Here is a 15,790-nt window from a genome sequence, read left to right as displayed (position 1 = left end):
TAAGTGGTTTGCTGAATCAGGGCCTAAAATACATCTGAGCTAAGGCATCTTAAGATGGTTTACCTCACCACCTTTGCACATTCTTTCTTTCTCTAGCTCTCATTCTGTAAGCTTAAAAGGACTCTGGTTATCTTAGTAGTTTAGTTTTAATAACTTGCTGTTAGTTAACATTTGCCTCAAAAAGTTTAATCAATCTGTCATTTAAGTGTAGTTCTACTGAAATAGCCCATTCTCATTCATTCCACAGATCTATTCCTTGTGGGTGTCCAAGGCAGATCTGCAAACTTCAGTACCACCCTTATGTTTTTGCTACATTTTATTCCTGTTGGTGATGCAGAACCAATATAGATTTGGGGGAAGCGAGCTATATTCTATTCTGACTTGCTCAGCATCAGCAGAACAGTTTTAAAGTCCCAAATACATAGCTACATTCTGCCTTCAGTTATACTTGTGCAACTACAGAGAAGATAATAGGTCTACATAGGTGTAACAGCAGCAGGAGCAGAATCTTCATTGCTGATGGCAATACATAAGGCAAGATAACCCAGCCTGTGTCAAGGTTCCTTCCCCACTTTGAACTTTAGGGTACAAATGTGAGGACCTGCATGGACACTTCTAAGCTTAATTACTAGTTTAGATCTGGTAACTCTGCCGCCATCCAGAAATTTCAGTGTCTGGAGCACTTTCTGTCCCCCCAAAACTTTACCCTTCCTGGGCAGCCTTGAGAGGCTTCACCAATTCCCTGGTGAACACAGATCCAAACCCCTTGGATCTTAAAACAAGGAGAAATTAACCACTTCCCCTCCTTTCCCCCCACCCATCCCTGGTGAGTCCAGATCCAATCCCCTTGGATCTTAAAACAAGGAAAAATCAATCAGGTTCTTAAAAAGAAAGCTTTTAATTAAAGAAAGAAAAGTAAAAAAATCATCTCTCTGAAATCAGGATGGAAAATACAGGGTAATCAGATTCATATAACCCAGAGGAACCCCCCCAGCCTTAGGTTCAAAGTTACAGCAAGCAGAGAGAAAATCCTCTCAGCAAAAAAGGGACATTTACAAGTTGAGAAAACAAAAATAAGACTAATCCGCCTTGCGTGGCTATTACTTACAATTTTGAAACATGAGAGACTGATTCAGAAAGATTTGGAGAGCCTGGATTGATGTCTGGTCCCTCTTACTCCCAAGAGCGAACAACCCCCTAAACAAAGAGCACAAACGAAGACTTCCTTCCACCAAGATTTGAAAGTATCTTGTCCCCTTATTGGTCCTCTGGTCAGGTGTCAGCCAGATTCACTGAGCTTCTTAACCCTTTACAGGTAAAAGAGGCATTAACCCTTAACTATCTGTTTCTGACAGGCCCCCCAAATCTCAGACAGTGTGGAACCACACTGGCAGGGATTTCTTCCCAGAACTTTAGAATAAACAGATTAATAAAACACATGCACCTTTACATATACTACTAAATATGTAAAACTACAAGATTTTCTACATTTCAAGGACAATTTTTAACCAGTTGATTCTGGGAAACTTTCATGGGAGAGTGCATCAGCTACTTTGTTAGAAGCTCCTGAAATGTGTTGAATTTCGAAATCAAAATCTTGGAGAGCTAAACTCCATCGAAGAAGTTTTTTGTTGTTTCCTTTGGCAGTATAAAGCCACTTTAGCGCAGCATGGTTGATTTGTAGCTGAAAATGCCTTCCCCAAATGTATGGGCGTAGCTTTTCCAGGGCATACACAATGGCGTAGCATTCTTTTACACTGATGGACCAGTGGCTTTCCCTCTCAGTTTCTTGCTGAGAAACATGACAGGATGAAATTCGTGATCTGGTCCTTCCTGCATTAATCTGCTCCTACACCACGCTCAGACGCATCTGTGGTTACTAGGAATGGTTTGTCAAAGTCTGGGGTCCTTAGCACAGGGTCAGACATGAGTGTTGCCTTAAGTTGGTTAAAAGCCTTCTGACACTCATTAGTCCACTTAACTGCATTTAGCTGTGTCTTTCTGGTCAGGTCTGTTAGTGGGGCAGCGATTTGGCTGTAGTGTGGTACAAATCGCCTGTAATATCCGGCGAAACCTCAGAAGGATTGGACCTGTTTCTTTCTTTGACTTTGGGACAGGCCACTTTTGGATAGCATCCACCTTGGCCTGTAGGGGAGTTATCGTTCCTTGACCCACCTGGTGTCCAAGGTGAGTCACTCTGTTTTGGCCTATTTGACACTTTTTAGCCTTAACAGTTAGTCCTGCCTGCCTGATGCGCTCAAAGACTTTTTCCAGGTGTTCCAGGTATTCTGCCCATGAATCAGAAAAAATGGCCACATCATCGAGGTAGGCAACGGCAGATTCTCCCAGTCCTGCTAGGAGACCATCTACAAGTCTTTGGAAGGTGGCGGGTGCATTTCGCAGCCTGAAAGGAAGCACATTAAATTCATACACCCCTGCATGGGTGATGAAGGCTGACCTTTCTTTGGCGGGTTCATCTAGCGGTATTTGCCAGTACCCTTGGTTAAGTCTAATGTAGAGATGAACTGGGCACGTCCCAATTTCTCCAATAGCTCATCGGTGCTTGGCATTGGATAGTTGTCGGGACGAGTTACAGCATTTAGCTTACGGTAGTCCACGCAAAAGCGTATTTCCCCATCTGGTTTGGGAACTAGAACCATGGGAGATGCCCATGCACTGTTAGAGGGGCGGATTATACCCATCTGTAGCATGCTTTGGATCTCCTGTTCTATAGCAACTTGGGCATGAGGAGACACCCTGTAGGGTGGGGTTCTAACTGGGTGAGCATTACCTGTGTCAATGGAGTGGTATGCCTGTTCGGTCCATCCTGGGGTGGCTGAGAACATTGGGGCGAAACTAGTGCACAGCTCCTTGATCTGTTGCTGCTGCAGACGTTCTAGGGTTGTGGAGAGGTTCACCTCTTCCACGCCACCGTCTTTTTTTCCTTCGTAGTAGACACCTTCAGGCCACTCAGCGTCATCTCCTCCCTGGGCTGTAAACTGACAAACCTTTAAGTCTCTGGAATAAAAGGGCTTTAGAGAATTAACATGGTACACTTTAGGCTTTAGGGTTGAGGTGGGGAATGCTATGAGATAGTTAACAGCTCCTGAGTGCTCTTGGACCGTGAAGGGTCCTTCCCATGACGCTTCCATCTTATGGGCCTCTTGCACCTCCAAGACCATAACCTGGTCCCCTACTTTGAAGGAACGCTCTCTGGTATGTTTATCATACCAGGCCTTTTGCTCTTCTTGAGCATCCTTTAGGTTTTCTTTAGCAAGGGCTAAAGAGTGTCGGAGGGTGCTTTGTAGGTTGCTTACAAAGTCTAGAATGTTAGTTCCTGGAGAAGGCGTAAACCCCTCCCATTGCTGCTTCACCAATTGTAATGGCCCCTTAACCTCATGGCCATACACAAGTTAGAATGGTGAAAACCCTAAACTGGGATGTGGTACTGCCCTGTAGGCAAAAAGGAACTGCTGCAACACTAGGTCCCAATAATTGGAGTGTTCATTTATGAATTTACATATCATGGCCCCCAAAGTTCCATTAAACCTCTCCACCAGGCCATTGGTTTGATGGTGGTAAGGGGTGGCAACCAAGTGATTCACCCCATGAGCCTTCCACATGAGCTTTCATGGTCCCTGCCAGGATATCAGTTCCCGAATCTGTAAGGATTTTGGCAACCAAGTGATTCACCCCATGAACTTCCCACATGAGCTTTCATGGTCCCTGCCAGGAAATTAGTTCCCGAGTCTGTAAGGATGTTGGAGGGCCAACCTACCCTGGCAAAAATGTCTGCTAAGGCCTGGCACACAGTTTTAGCCCTGGTGTTGCTTAGAGCTACTGTTTCCGGCATCGGGTAGCAAAGCCCATGAAAGTCAGTATGCACTGCTTTGCTCTGGGGGTCTTTTTTGGGAAAGGACCCAGAATATCCACAGCTACTCGCTGAAATGGGACCTCAATTATGGGGAGTGGCTGGAGAGGGGCTATGACCTGGTCTTGGGGCTTCCCCACCCATTGGCACACCTCACAAGACCGGACATAATTAGTAACATCCTTGCCCATTCCCTCCCAGTGGAAGGACTTTCCCAAACGGTCTTTGGTTCTATTCACCCCAGAATGGCCACTGGAATGATCATGAGCTAAACTCAAGAGCTTTACCCGGTACTTAGTTGGAACTACCAACTGTCTTTGAGGACGCCAGTCTTCCTGGTGTCCACCAGAAAGAGTCTCCTTGTATAAAAGTCCTTGTTCTACAACAAACCGGGATTGGTTAGAAGAGCTGAGAGGTGGTTGGGTGCTCTGTGCCACCCCCCAAGCTTCCTGAAGGCTGTCATCTGCTTCCTGCTCAGCCTGGAACTGTTCCCTTGAGGCTGGAGACATCAGTTCCTCCTTAGACTGTGGACTTGGGCTTGGTCCCTCTGGAAGCGATGTAGGTGATGGGTTTGTTTTCGTTGATTGTGAACCGCTTTCCGCTGGTGCACTATGTGATATTTCAGGCTCTGGCTGAGCCTCTTGGGTAGGGTTGTCCGCTGCTTCTGCCAGTTCAGGCCCGCTGGTGCCCTCTGGTGTTGGAGTTGTAGATGGGTTTGCAAGCGCTGGAGTCAGTGTTGGCAACGGTTCTGGTGCTGGTTGCTTTTCTAGTTCCGGTCCTGGGACTGGATGCACTATGGCTTTTGCAGTCATTGGCAGGGGATCTGGTTCCACCACCTCTGTCTGGGTCTCTGGTAACACAGACAGGGCCCTTGTGGACGGCTCAGGAACAGGGATGGGTGTGGAAGCCTGCCTGGCCTGACTGCATGTGACCATTCCCACCCTCTTGGCCAGCTTCACATGGTTGGCCAAGTCTTCCCTCAGTAGCATGGGGATGGGATAATTGTCATAGACTTCAAAAGTCCACGTTCCTGACCAGCCTTTGTACTGGACAGGCAATTCAGCTGTAGGCAAGTTTACAGATTTTGACATGAATGGGTGAATTGTCACTTGGGCCTCTGGGTTGATGAATTTGGGGTCCACTAAGGATTGGTATATAGCTGACACTTGTGCCCCCGTGTCTCTCCACGCGATAACCTTCTTTCTGCCCACTCTCAAGTTTTCCCTTCGCTCCGAGGGTATTTGAGAGGCATCTGTGCCTGGTGATCTTTGGTGTGATTGTGGTGTAATGAACTGTAATTGGTTGGGGTTCTTGGGGCAGTGGGCCTTTATATGTCTCAGTTCATTACATTTAAAACATCGCCCAGCTGACTGGTCACTGGGTCGTGGTGGGTTGTGACCCTGCCAGCAGGTAGGGGATCTTGGGGGACAACTACTGCACTGGTGGGGTGCAAAATAAACTTTATTAAGAAAATGCAAAAACAGGGAAAATTCAATAGTGATGGGTATGGGGGGGGGTTTGTTAAGGTAGACAATTGGGGAGGGTTTCTTTTAGTAAATAGTATAGGGGGTTTCAATAGTGGAGTACAATACAGTGGGTTACAATACAGTTGGTAACCAATTAACACTGAAGTATAAATGTAACAGGTAGCTAACAATTTCTATGTAAAGAGTGTGTCACAGCAGCATATAACCAACTAACAGTTATGGGTAAAATGTGTTAAATAACCAACAACTTTAGGTAATAATGTGTCACAGTGGTGTAAATGTAAAATGTGAGGTGTGTCAGAGAGAAAAAGGGTAACCAAGGGGTTTTATGCTAGACTTCAGTAATACAATTCAGGTTTGGCAGCAGTAAGAGCGGGGTGAACACGTGGGGGAAGGGATTAAAAGAGAGAGAGAGAGAGAGAGAGAGAGAGAGAGAGAGAGAGAGAGAGAGAGAGAGGCAGTGGTAGAGGAATGAGGTTAGGGGAGGGGGGAAGAGGAGCACGTGGTGGAGCAGAGACCAAAGGCAGAGGCGCTGCGGAGGGAGATTTAAACTCAGGGAGACACAGAGAGCAGACAGGCTGCAAGTTTAAACAGCAGAGAGACTGCAACGAGTGACTGGAGAGCTCAGGGGGAGACACAGGCAAGCTTGGGGGGGTGGGAATTAGGGCAGCGGGAAGACAGACTTAACTACAATTATACAGAACACAGCAAAATCTTATTTATGATCTAACTTAACCAAGACTACACAAATTAGCAAGTAACAGAACACAATGCAACAATTCTTTTTTAAACCTAACTTACAGAGCACAATACAAACAATTCTTTAAACCTAACAACCATAGCTATGCAAAATGAAATTACAACTTATCTAGACTAAGAACCTGATTCTAATAGGTGCACCTTACACTATGCCGATTCTTTGATCGGGAGGGGGAGCAGTTTCAGAGGGCAGAGTGGTGTGTGCCCGGGGGGGGTGGCTGCAGCAGTGGGGCGGCTGCAAGCCGGCGGCCCAGGATACAGTCCCGGAAGGCACAGCTTAGCAGTGGCACAGACTTATTTTTGGCAGCAAAGGCGCTGCGGAGCAAGAAACAGATTACAGATACAGACCATGGAGTTAGCTTGGGTCTGTCTGCTGGGGAAACAAGGCCAGCAGCTAGGACAGGGGGAGTCTGCAAGAGGGAGTTCTTACCAATCCCCAGGACAGCAGCAAGCACAGAGGCAGGAACAGCAGTAGCATCGGAGGATGGAGCGAGGACTCGATTCACTTACAATAATCAGGAGATCTCCAGGCACAAATTTGTTGTTTGTGGGAGGGGAGTTTAAAAACGGGGGTATGCTCAAAAACAAATGAGAGCAGGGAGAGGGCCCCCCAAAGACCCCTAACTGATCAGACCAGGTGACAAAGCAAGGACCTTCTCTGAGGTCTGATCAGAAAATGTCCGGCTTTAAAGGCAAACTCAGGCAGTTTCCCACCAGTACTTTTGACTGTCTCCTCTTGATACAGGGGAGGAGAGAAGGCAGGGAAAGGCTGCAGGTAAGCATAGGCATGCCTGGGCATGTTCTGAGCCACAGGTATGACTCATATGCTTAATTAGTTGGCCACTTCAGGTCTTGCATTTCTGGGCAGCGCCCCCCACACTGAGTCCGGGTCTGAACAAAGGAGCCAAACAAAGAAGCAAGAAGCCCCCTCCCTAGGCAGAGCAATGGCTCCAGTTAGTCTGTACAAGCCATTCCTATGAATAGGGCTGTGACTTTAGTTAGCACAATGGCTGGGAGGGGCTGCCACACAGGACAAACAGAAAGGAGAGGGGAAAAAGGAATGCAGCAGGGGGACAGCTGTAACAGACAGGTTGCTGGAGACTGGTGAGGTGGGACAATAGGGTGTGTGGGGCTTTCCTTGGGTCGTAGGTGGGGTCTTGGGTTGCCCCCGGTGATCGGGTTTATTTTTGGTTTGCCCCCTCTGATATTGACTCCCCTTGCTAGGAGTTTTTTTCTTTTCTGCCACTTCCACCCATCTGACTCCAATCTCCCCCACCTCGGTTACAGTTTTGGGCTTCCCATCTAGGATGTACCTTTCTATTTCCTCAGGAACACCCTCTAAGAACTGCTCCATTTGCATTAGGAAGGACAGCTCTTCCAGAGATTTAGCACTTGCTCCTGATATCCAGGCATCCCAATTCTTTCCAATGTGGTAGGCGTGTCAGGTAAATGACACATCTGGTTTCCACCTTAGGGCTCTGAACCGCCGACGGGCATGCTCAGGTTTTAGCCCCATTCTGATTCTGGCCTTGGTCTGAAAAAGATCATAATCGTTCATGTGTTCCTTAGGCATTTCAGCCACCACCTCTGCTAAGGGTCCACTGAGCTGTGGCCTCAGCTTTATCATGTACTGGTCTGTAGGGATGCTGTACCCATGGCAGGCCCTTTCGAAATTTTCTAAGAAGGCCTCAGTATCATCACCTGCCTTGTAGGTGGGGAATTTTCTGGGATGGGAAACAGTACCTGGAGAAGGGTTGTTAGGGTTGGCTGGTACATCTGGCTTAGCCCTTGCTAATTCCAGGGCCTGCTGGTGGGCCTCCCTCTGGATCTGCATTTCTTTTTCTTTCATCTCCATAGCTCTCCAGTGGTCAGACTCTTTGGCTTTCTCTTCTCTTTCTCTTTCTTTTTCTTTCTCCTCCATAGCTCTTATGTGGGCAGCCTGTTCTCTGGCTATTTCTAATTGTTTTAGTTCCATCTGTCTCTTATGTTCGTTGTCTTTCTCTGTTGTTTCCAGCTTAGCCAGCTCTAGTTTGTTAGCTGCTCCACTGGTACTCATTTTCCTGCTTTCTGGTGCTGGTCTCACCCCTCTGCAGTTCACTGAAGCTGGGATGTACTCAGCTCAGGGCTGCTTGGTTAACAGAGACTTTCTAACTAGCTATACCCCAGAGGTAGAAAGAAAAAAACAATTCAGCTTGTAAATTCCTTTTGCTGGCTGCTTGCTCACAGCTTGAAGCCTTCTCTTAACAAAGACCCTTGTTAAAAAACTTAAAACCTCTGCCTTCAGGCTGCTTTCCAAGCAGCTAGAAAGGAGAGAAAAAAAAATCCTACTGGCGTTTGGTTCCTAAAAAAATCCCACACCGCTGCTCACCATGTCAAGGTTCCTTCCCCACTTTGAAATTTAGGGTACAAATGTGAGGACCTGCATGGACACTTCTAAGCTTAATTACTAGCTGAGATTTGGTAACTCTGCCACATTCCAGAAATTTCAGTGTCTGGAGCACTTTCTGTCCCCCCATAACTTTACCCTTCCTGGGCAGCCTTGAGGGGCTTCACCAATTCCCTGGTGAACACAGATCCAAACCCCTTGGATCTTAAAACAAGGAGAAATTAACCACTTTCCCTCCTTTCCCCCCACCCATCCCTGGTGAGTCCAGATCCAATCCGCTTGGATCTTAAAACAAGGAAAAATCAATCAGGTTCTTAAAAAGAAAGCTTTTAATTAAAGAAAGAAAAGTAAAAAAAATCATCTCTGTGAAATCAGGATGGAAAATACTTTACAGGGTAATCAGATTCATATAGCCCAGAGGAACCCCCCCCCAGCCTTAGGTTCAAAGTTACAGCAAGCAGAGATAAAATCCTCTCAGCAAAAAAGGGACATTTTACAGGTTGAGAAAACAAAAATAAGACTAATCCGCCTTGCCTGGCTATTACTTACAATTTTGAAACATGAGAGACTGATTCAGAAAGATTTGGAGAGCCTGGATTGACGTCTGGTCCCTCTTAGTCCCAAGAGCGAACAACCCCCTAAACAAAGAGCACAAACAAAGACTTCCCTCCACCAAGATTTGAAAGTATCTTGTCCCTTTATTGGTCCTCTGGTCAGGCGTCAGCCAGGTTCACTGAGCTTCTTAACCCTTTACAGGTAAAAGAGGCATTAACTCTTAACTATCTGTTTATGACAGCTTGACTCTCAGATCCTAAGGTGCAGAGCTGGCATTTAGGGGGGAAGTTTTGTTGTTTTTTTATCAGCTGAACAAATGAAATCTGGAGTCACTGAAAAATTATGAACATCGCGCCCTACAATGCCATCTAACCTGAGTCACTTTTTTTAGAGTAGAACTTCACTTTAAAGTGAACATCGTATGGATTTTCTTTGATCTCTTCTGGTGAGTGGCTTCTAGTTTTCACATTTCTTCAGTGATAGGCTGGATATCATTCATAATTTCTTAGTGTTTTTAGACCTAACTGATCAGAACAAGATAAGATAGCATCAGCTCTCAAGCCCTGTTAATTAAAGTTTTAAGTGCACTATGAAAACATTTAAAAATGACACTCCCTAAGGAAGAGATCTTTAAGTGATGTCTCCAAGGATACATTGCCCCTCTAAGGTTGAACACTCCCTGCAAATATAAAATCTTTTTGAAAAAGGTCCCTGGGAATTATCTGAAGTGATTGCAAGCACACAGTGCATCTATAATTATAAAAGAACATCATAAACAGAATGCTGGGGAAGATTTGCAATAAAATCTGCCTAGTTTGTTTAATTACACAGTACGCTTGGACTAAGTTTGCTGAACACTTTGCAACCTACCCTTGTGTTCATTTTTGCAGCAAAATTGTGTGGAATTCATAGTGTGTCATTGTTTCAAAATAAAACCAAGAGAATCTTGGCGTTTGTGACTGATTTTAGTCAGATCGAAAACCCAAATTCAGTTGATGTGATTTCACAGACTGAAATGGAAAGCAATCATCACATAAGTCCCATGAGTTTTATATTTTAATATTCTTTAGGATGTCTAAAACCCTGCAAAGAAGTTCTATATTATTATCCATTTGTATTCTATATTGCCACAATGCCTTGGAGCCCTAGTCATGGACCAGTACCCCATTGTGCTAGGTGCTGCACACAGAACAAAGATACAGTCCCTACCTCAAGGACCTTACAATCTGCATATAGAAAATGAGCTGACAGTTAGATACAGGCAGATGAGGGAATACTAGGAAACCGAGGCAATACTGTGCAAATAGACAACATAGTCATGGTGGGGGAAAGGGTAGAACACACAAGCAGAGTGAACAGCGTGATGGTAGCAAATGGCATCTGTTAGTTCTATAAGTTTTTGAACGGAGACAGGCTGGTGGATTTACTCTGGAGAGGATCAGCTAAATGGACAGAGAAGGGAAGGAGAGAGTAGAAGGGGCAGGTGTTGAGAGGCTGAGGTGAAGAGACCTGCAGAGGGAAGGGGATAGTTAGAGTGAACAGCCATTCAGCACAGGACACAGAATCAGAGAACATTCTCATTTTGACTGGAATGCCCAGAGATTCCTACTTTGCCATTAGTCATAATATACCAGTAAGCAAAGAATTAATGTGAAACACAGTTTCTCATTTATTGTTTCTGCTAACACACAATGTGCTAAGTTCAGAACAAACACAAAGGTGTTCAGAAACATAATACTGATCGAACTGCATGAAATTAGTGTAATTTCTGTAGATGTCCACTAGATGATGCAAATGTACTGCAGAAAGGCAGGAAACTACATTATAGCAAGAAATATTTACATTTGCTATATTTTATAGTTCAATATTAGGGAGAGAGTAGCATTTTTTCAATGGGCCATGGTTATTATTTGATTTCTGTAGTTAAGAAAAATAATTTATTGAATTGCTTTTAGGATCAAGTTACAAAGTTTATGTTCTAATCTGTTGCAACGTCGGTTCCAGGATACTAGAGAGACGTGTGCGAGGTACACAGAAGAATCTTGTCTTTTCCACCAATTGAAGTTGTCACCTCAACCACCTTGTCATTTTAGTCCTCTGCATTTAGAATAAGACAGAAGCAAAATCGCTTGAAGGAACTTTATCTCTTACTTGGCATGTTTCCATCTTTTTTCTGTTTTATCTATCTTTTTTGTAGTAGCCTCCCCAAATTTAGAGTATATCTGAAACTCTAGTCCAAGACACGAACACAGACCTTGGGTGTATTCTGGTCTCATGCTATTCTGGTTCAATCCCATTGACTGAGGTCTGGTCTATGCTACAGAATTCGCTCAATACAAGGCAGCTAAAGTTGACCTAACTCTAACTCTAAAATTTCACTCCTGCCAACGTAACTTCCCTGCTATGATAATAACTCCACCTCCATGAGAGGTATAGAGTCAATGTCAATGTAGTTAGGTCGACACAACGTCAGTGTAGACTAGGGTGACCAGATATCCTGATTTTATTGGGACAGTCCTGATTTTTTGAGTCTTTTTCTTAGATAGGCTTCCATTACCCCCCACCCCCATCCCAATTTTTCACATTTGCCGTCTGGTCACCCTACTGTAGACACTGTTGCTTACATTGACTTTCAGAAGGCATCCCAGAATGCCCCACACTGACAGTATAATCGGGACAAGTGCTCCTGGTGAGGATGTACGCTGCTGACACAAGGTGTGTAGTGTGGACACGCAAAGGTGATTTAATTATTGCAGTGGCTGTATGCTGACCTGACGGAGGTTGCCATAGTTCTGTAGTATAGCCATGTCCTTAGTGAAGTTGCCCTAGTATAATTGAGTACTCTCCACTTTTCTTCTTCACAGATTCGGGTCCTGAATTCTCCTTTCATTTACACTGATGTAGCTCCATTGTCACTGGGATTACTCCACAGTTCAGGGTGTATCTGAGAGCAGTTCTGGGGACCCTATCTGGTTGCAGAGATTCAGTTTCTTTTCTCCCTCTTTTAAAAAAGACAGGCAAAAGTCCATCTGTGCATTTTGAGTCTGATCCTCAGGAGCGCTGAGCAGCCACAACTCTATTGCAGCCGATGGGAATTGCAGGTGCTACGCAGCCCTCAGAGTCTGACCCCTTGTTCCTGGACTGGCTGGCTCTCCCTCCTCCGGATAGTTACATAGCCACATATACTTGGCAGCTACCCTGACTGGCAGAGCAGATGCTTTGCCTGAACTGAACCCTAGGCAAGTGACAATGTCTCTCTCCCAAGCTTTTGCTGGCACAAGCAGTGGAAGTCCTAGGAGTGGACTCTTGTCTTCCTACATCAGTTTTTATATTCGTGTAACTCCATTGACTTCATTGGTGTTACTTCTGACTTATGTTGAAAAGGGGATTAAGTCCCTAATGTCTGTTTTATGGCTTTGTGTACACTTAAACCTATACAGCTGTGCCGCTGTGTTGCTTCAGTGTAGACACTATAGCAATGGGAGAGGTTCTCCTGTCTCTGTAGTTAATCCACCTCTCTGAGAGGCAGTAGCTAGGTCAACAGAAGATTTCTTCAGTGCCAGCCTCTCATATCACCTACAGCTATGCTCCATTTTTAGTGCACTATCTCAATCAGAGCTAGAACAGGTATGTCTCCTCAAACTGGGAATTAGACCTCCAGCTCCAAGTGTAGCCACAGCATTAGAGAGAGAGAGAAGTGCAGTGCCACAAACACTGCATCTTTTGGTCTGCAAAATGCCAAAGAAAATTCTAATAATACTGTTTTTATCATCGTTAAAATCAAGCTGCTGAAAACCCATTGTGCCCCTAGCAGGCCAGGTGCCAGCTCTTGCCAAGGCTGCAGGCATTAGGTAAGAACTGACAAACTCATAGCTGGAGACCAGACCAGTTTACTTACGTGTTAATTTTGCTCAAAATAGGTATTAGTCTTACAAGAATGTATTTAGGGTTCAGACTCTATTGAGTGTCTGTATGTGCTACATGTATTAGTCTTATTTGTAGTGTCTGTATGCCATGCTATAAGGAAATTTGTAACTTTTGCTTTATAACTTTGAAAATGTTTGCTCTAAACCTGTGAACTCAGATGAGAAGAATGTTTCCCCTCAGTCATCCAGAAAAAATATCAAAATCAGATGGACCATCAAAGAATATCGCAATACAAAGGATTGGTGAATGGCCCTATTACACCTTGGAAATGATGTGGGCAAGGAAGCTTGTCCTATGGCCTTGGAGGCTGGATCTAGGAAATAAAACAAAGATGCAGGAAAATTTTCCATCTCTTTGCTGTTTGAACTCTCACAGAGACAGAGATGCTAAACAGAGACCAAGATCCCCAGAGTTCATCACTTGTGTCTGCCCTGAAAGAGATCTTGAATTGACAGATTATCACATCTCTGTCATCTTTAGGAACCATGGAGGGTAACTCATTTGTGTGTGTATATTTGCTTGCTATAACCTGTATCTAACTCTCTTATTTCTCTTTTCTAGTTAATAAACCTTTAGATAGTTTATTACAGGATTGGCTACAGGCATTGTCTTTGGTGTAAGATCTAGGGTACCAACTGATCTGCGGTAAGTCTCTTGGGACTGGAAGCAGCCTGAATATTCTGTGATTTTTGGTGTAAGTGACCATTTATCATTAAGTCCAGCTTCCCTGGGGGGCAAGATATACTGGAGAGTCTAAGGGGACTATCTGTGACTCCATGGTAAGACTGTTATAGTGATCCAGAAGTTCACATTTGTTACTGAGTTGGTGAAATCTAACTGTAGAACACAGTCTGCCCTAAGGGAGGCACTCATGGTCGTGAGCCACTCCAGACAGTGTGACTCACCTCCCATCAATTCATGCTCCTTGAATACTTTTAACCTATCTTTAAGGGTCCCCATGAGTGACATTTTAAAACAAATGCCTATATACTATAGTTGTTACCAGTTGCAGGTTACAACTTGTATGACCATCAAGAGTCCGTGAGAGAGAGAGAATAATTTTCTCCATTAGACCACTTACATTGTAAAGAATGATGTAGAACAGAGGTATTAGCAGATCTCCCTTTGTTTATAACTAAAAAAGAAAAATCTGGCTGCTTTAAAGGACATGAGAATGAGTTTTGTCTTCCTTTCCTATTACTGTCAAACAAACTTTACCTCAGCCCTGAATATCACATGGAATTTGTCACTGGCAGGAAGCATAAACTTTATCTTGTGAATATATAACTTACAGTCACTTCTTAAGAAGAAAAAAAATCCTTTCATCATGTATAGTTTTCTTCACTGTTTTATTTCACTTAAAACATCACTTAGTGCCAAATGGTATTTGTCAGTAGTAATTGGCAAATGCTGGAGGCAGTTTTCAAGGCTGTCTGAATGGAAAATCTCAAGGCAGTTGTCTGCGTTGAAAGAAAATATTACATTTGATCTTTTTATGATTCTCACAGACTATGTATGTCTGCATTCTTCAGCTTGAATAATTCTTGTACTTTTTAACTGACAGGAAGTAGAACTTCACTATTAATTGACAGTATTGTCTGAGAAATAACCACACTATACAATAAGGTAATTTTTTTTTTAACTCTTCACAAAAATTCATTTTTATTAGCCATTTATTGTTTTTTTGCTTGTTGGCAAGTTGTAAGACTTTGAATTATGACTGTGTCTACTGCATTTCATCTACACTTGTATTTGGAAATATATTTCTTCCAATGTGTTTCCTCTGAGTAATGAGTCTCACTTAAAGATTGTCTTGCAGTAAATCACCTTTTCCTTAACTGAGTCATATAGATATAGTATTGCTTTTCTCAGTTCTGCCTCAGTGCTTTCCAGTGATAATGACGATGGGTAGATAGCATGTTAGATTAACACCACAGTATAAATTTAGAGGGCTAGATCCTCTTTCAGGCCGACTGAAGCTCATTGGAGGGAGGGATGGTGGGAGTCTGGGTTCTAGAGCTCTGATTCTCAGAGCAAGGCCCAGCCTCAATGCAATTTAAAGCTGCTTTAAGTTGTGCCACTGGTGCCCCCTCTCCCTATCCCCTACACCAGGGGAGGAGGCAGGGCCCAAACGGAGTTATTCTCAGCTGGGCATTTGTGCCTGGGTTGTGGGTCCTTTGAGTCACTCAAGTGGCACGAAGGGACTGTAAACCCAACTTGTGGACCTGGTCCAAAATGATTGATCAGTGTTGAAATATGAATGGAGTTCCACTAATGTTCTCAGCCATTTTAAATCATCATAATATTGAAATGTGTGGTAACTCTGCTTACTGTCCAGTGTCAGACAAGTCTGAGTAATCATTGTGAGTTGGGTGTTATGCACCATGAAATACCAATTGCTTTTTGCCTTTTATTTCTGTTTCCTTCTTTCTGCCAACTTCTGAGGATGTGGGGATGAGGTCCTAGCTTTCTACAGAGCCTGATAACCCCACTGCTGGCATTGGTCAGAAGAAGGGCGCTGCTGGTTGGTGGATCTTCCCATTTTAGAGAAAAACTTCAGTGCTGAGATTTGGGTCTGTGTGGTCAGGTAAGGCTTTAGCTAGGTCTCTCTCTCCTGTCACAGTCTCCTCCTCCGCTACTGATTGGAAGCTCATGGACTAGGGGAATATAGCACCGATTTCAGCCAGCCATAGCAAAGACAGGCTTTCTGCAAAGTTCTCCAAAAAGCAGTGTTGCCAACACCCAGCAGTCACAAGTCTTGAAGTTGGCTTGAAAATAATGAGATTTAAAACATTTAAAATAATA

The 15,790-nt window shown here is 44.2% G+C and overlaps 1 protein-coding gene across 4 annotated transcripts in view; it reads left to right on the top strand.

Annotated features, from left to right (window-relative positions):
• Positions 1–13,574, top strand: part of SETD4 (SET domain containing 4) — a 43,409-nt gene extending 29,835 nt beyond the window's left edge. Inside the window, exons 10-11 of one of the 4 annotated variants that reach the window (XR_007770391.1) lie at positions 248–878; positions 8,814–10,342. The gene's annotated coding sequence lies outside the window, so the exon portion shown is untranslated. Of the gene's footprint in view, positions 1–247; positions 1,059–8,813; positions 10,343–12,071 lie in introns of those variants that run through there. The other 3 variants (XR_007770390.1, XM_050929440.1, XM_050929450.1) reach the window with 3 other exon arrangements.
• Positions 13,575–15,790: the final 2,216 nt, after the last annotated feature.

This window comes from Gopherus flavomarginatus, chromosome 1 (genome assembly GCF_025201925.1).
Source record: "Gopherus flavomarginatus isolate rGopFla2 chromosome 1, rGopFla2.mat.asm, whole genome shotgun sequence".
In the NCBI taxonomy this organism is placed as follows: domain Eukaryota; kingdom Metazoa; phylum Chordata; order Testudines; family Testudinidae; genus Gopherus; species Gopherus flavomarginatus.
Note: the sequence above shows the minus strand (reverse complement) of the source record. Positions and strands in the feature narration are given on the sequence as shown.